The following is a 4518-nucleotide window of genomic DNA, read 5'->3' as shown; positions in this document are numbered from 1 at the left end:
GAAAATCTCACCGCATCATTAGTAAAAAGCCAGTGGAGAATGAGAAGCGCTATCCACAGAAGCTTAGAACTTGAGTGGAGAATCTGGCCATTAGTAATGATAATAATAAAATAGATAAATAGAGAATATACGGTGGATGTTTTGGATCATCCAGGGTGTCAGAATTGTTGATGAGGTTGGATTTTCTATGTTATAAACCAATGCACCTTTAACTGCTCTTAGGTGGAGAGTGGACTTTTGTAAAACTGTTTTGATCTATCTTTCCAATTTATATCTAGGGATGCAATAGGATATTTCTAATAAACTTAGGCGCCTCCACTACAATTCTCAGGACCATGTTTTGGAATGAGTCTAGTTTAAAACGAATTTATTAAATAATAATAACATAAAGAATGTAGTGAATTTCAACACCAATAAAGACCCTCCTGACCCTACTCATCTTAAACACACAAGCTCTAGTTACAGATATCCGAAATTCGATTTAAATTTACAACTTGAATAAAGTAGCATAGGGCGGTTGGTACACACGCCCCTCTCAAAGGGCTCAATTTGACGCGGCTGGTTGTTGTCATGTGGCTCAGATTTGCTTAAATGGTAGAGGTCCTGTAACCGGAATTAATTAATTATTTTATTGAGGACTATAAGTAACTTAACCAACTCAAATTAACAAATCAGTTGTGGTTATATTAAAAAGTGTATCTAGTTTGTTTAAAAAAACTTCGTCATAGAGTGGAATTGTTATTTTAAATGGATATTACCTACTTTTTAACTTATTTAAAGTATCGTTAACTACGTAAGATGTAGCTTTATATTCATTAGAAATTTGATTACTTCGGATAAAAATATTTTCAATTTAGGAACTTCCCACATCACAGCCCTCGAAGAATGGTGTCGTAATTGGAGGATTAAGATAAATTCCAGCAAATCCCATAAAATCACCTTTACCCTTCGTCGTAAACCTACTGACTGCCCTACAGTTTCATTTAATGATGTTACTCTTACCCCAGTCGAACAGATCCGCTACCTTGGACTACATTTGGACAAGCGATTAACCTGAAATCCTGACACCAGACTGAAAAGACAGGACTTCGACTATTACAGCACTTACTAGACAAACGGTCTAAACTTCCAACACATTACAAAAGACTGATCTACATGACTGTAATAAGGCCAATCTGGACATATGGAGTTGAGCTTTGGGCTCCACTAAACCTTCGAGTTCCTCTCGTATTCAATCCTTACAATCCAAAATCCATCGTAAAATCCTCAATGCTCCTTACTTTGTCACAAACAAAATCAGACATAAAGACCTTATGTGCCATATGTAACCGATCTAGCCTGAACGAGATAGCATTCCTTCCATTATAAACTTCCTAACTACCCAAACCAAATAGTTTTTAACTTTGCTTCCTCTTCCATTCCTGACACTCTTCGAGGCGCCTGAAAATAAGATGGGCACCAGAACTGCTTTAATGTAAAAACGTTATTAGAGTGCTACCAATGGGGAGTTTCTCTACACGTTGTATCACTCCATTGTAAACTAAAATCAAATTTACTGGATGTATGTATATAAATGTAAAGTTGTAAATTTCAATAAAAAAAAAAAAAATATTTTGAATCTAATTAAATCATAGATATATTATACGGTGATATCTATGTTTTATTTTTTTGTACCCCTCCCTTGCCATTTCTGGGGCGCGGGAGCAGTGGGGTAGTGCGCGCAGGGATTATGCATGCCACTGCTCCCAAAGATCACCAATTCTTTTTTCCTTTTTTTTTATTTTATTTTTTTATTCTTTTATTAAATTTTACACTGTGGTTGTTTACATCGGGACCTGCTCGTGCTATACTGCAGGTGCCCCGAGTGTAATTTTACGATTATAATTAAAATGTTATTAATGTGGAAAAGGGGGGGCTGAAAATTGTGAGACTTTCCGCTAATTAGCATGCATATATTTTCCTTTATTCATAAAATTGTTAATTTCAGGGGCAATTATGGGTTATTGTGTTAGTCTTCAACGTGATTTAATTATATGAGATAAATATAGAATAATGGGTCTCTTGGTTTATATGATATGGCTTATCTGCTGTGTGACGTCTTCTAGTCGCTTTCAGGTGCAGGTTCAGCGGTTGGCGAAATGGTGAAAACCATGTATCCTCGCCTGGTGTCTGAAGAGACGTCTTTTTCTCTCAGAGGCCAGCGTGTCCCCCCGGACTCTGGCATGATGGTAGGGGTAGGCCAGGTCCTAGCTTGCATGGTGCATAGGCTGGGGCGGCATTGCAGTCGCAGCGTCTTCGGGGTCTTCCGGTGTCCGCGACAAAGGGGGGCATCAGAAAATTCGGATTACTTAAATCTGACAGTGGTGCAGGCCAGCACTAGGTTTAGCGCCTTATTGATGGAGCTGCACCTTCTCCACTGCATCCGTTTGGTAGGCCCTTCTGGTGCGCATCCGTCTGGGTGTCTCCTGCTGTTACGAGGCTGGTCCAGCTCTCCTGGTCTCAGACTGGGTCAGCTTCCCCTTCTTCTGGTGACACGCCGATGTTGGGCGGTCAAGTCCTTCCCATTGTGAAATGAGTTGGGCCCACCACCTCCTTCCATCCGTAAATTAACTCCCTAAAGATGGGATAATTCTCTTCCTCCATCAATCAGGGAAAGTCCGACTCGGCGAGGGCGAAAATCCCGGTCTTTCTCAACAGCCTGGCTCGGTGTCCTTCCATGGCGGAGCAATCCACTATTACGCGTTCTGCTGTTTCAGGAACTCCGCACGTGGGACACCGGGGGTCGATGTTCTTTCCAAAGCTCTGCAGCTTTCCCCAAACCCCCCGTGTACTGTTAGGATCTGTGAGACCCAATAGTCTGTGATGACCCATTTAGTTCATCGTTGCAAGGTACCTGAGGCCCCAAAATGCACCCCCTATCTTACTTAATTACAGGGTCACCCTCTCCTTTAGATACACCAGGTGAGAAGTGGCATCGAATCTTCTTCTTATTCTCACATCAAGATATGTCACCTCCTCACCCGGTCTAACCCTCTCTCCTTGGATATCCAGGGTGATAGGATGAGTCTATCCGTGGAGCCTCTTACGAGTATGGCCTGAGTCTTGGCATCTGCCATACTCAACTTCCTCCTCACGCACCACTCTCCTAAGAGACTGGCACACCTCCCCGCTTCTGTCTTTAGTCTGGATCTGCTGTTCTTTGTCACGATGACTGCCAGGTCGTCGACGTAGGCCGTGGCAAGGAACCCCTTGTCCTCTAGCTCCCCCAGCAACTTATCAATAGCAGCTTCCACAGAGCTGGTCCTAAAACCGAACCCTGGGGACATCCTCTTTCGATTTTTCTCTCGACCTCGTAGTAGTTACCCCTGATCCTGACACTCCTGTTCCACTGAATGTATTGCTCAAGAATCACACCGATTCTCTTCAGATTTACAGGAGATGTTGAGTGAAGATCCCACATTTTATGAATCGCAAATTTATGATCACATTTAGTCTAACTGTAATTCCAGAATGTATAAGTAGATGCATAATTTAATACAGTAATTTACAAACAATGTCAATTGTAATTATAACTTTGTAAAATGTAAATTGTAATTACAAATTTTTCACTCTGTAATTGTTACTTTGTGAATTGTCAATTGTAATCTACTAAATTTGTAATTCCAGTGTAAATGACCCTAGTGGTCGAAACACTTATAATTAAATTTAAAAAACCTTATTTTCATTTTAAATATTAAAAAATCATACACGGTCTGATGATTATATTAATCGAAGGGTCGCAAAGGATTAGAGAATTGAGTGATATTATAGTGAAAATTAATTTATATACATCAACCAAAAATGATTACGTCATTAGTCTCGATTCTTTGCAGAAATTAGTTTTAAATGGCCGCAATATATAATGGTTCCTTTCTAAGATATAAAGTTCCCATTGCTGGTCACGTAAAGACAGTAATGTCAGAAAATGGTTCTTAAATGGTAGGCTTTAATATGTCTCAATCGAAAGGGTTATAAATGTTTCCTATATTACGCTTACCTCATATCTTGGAAGCTGTAGTTTTTTTTTATAGATAAAAAAAGTAAATGGGGCAATTAGAAAAGATTTCGGAACTCAAATTGTACAGCGCATTCGGAAAACATTTTAATCTAAATGTCAGTACTTATTGTATTTATTATATGTTTATACTATCTTGGTTGTATTGCCTTTGACATGATTAGTTGTATTTCAATTGTACATTAAAAGTTACTTCTATATTTCAAAGAAATTTACTTCATACTGTGTCTAAAGAATTTTAAATAACAATCTAGTATTTTAAATGTCCCTCGAATTCCTCTCGTATCCAATCCTTACAATCCAAAATCTTTCATAAAATCCTGAATGTTCCTTACTTTGTCACAAATAAAATCATACATAAAGACCTTATGTGCCATATGTAACCGATCTAGCCTGGACGAGATAGCATTCCTTCCATTATAAACTTCTTAACTACCCAAACCAAATAGTTTCTAACTTTGCTT

The sequence above is a fragment of the Halyomorpha halys genome, unplaced genomic scaffold (genome assembly GCF_000696795.3).
Source record: "Halyomorpha halys isolate HHAL.00 unplaced genomic scaffold, Hhal_1.1 Scaffold33.1, whole genome shotgun sequence".
Classification (NCBI taxonomy): Eukaryota; Metazoa; Arthropoda; class Insecta; order Hemiptera; family Pentatomidae; genus Halyomorpha; species Halyomorpha halys.
This window is presented reverse-complemented; position numbering follows the sequence as displayed.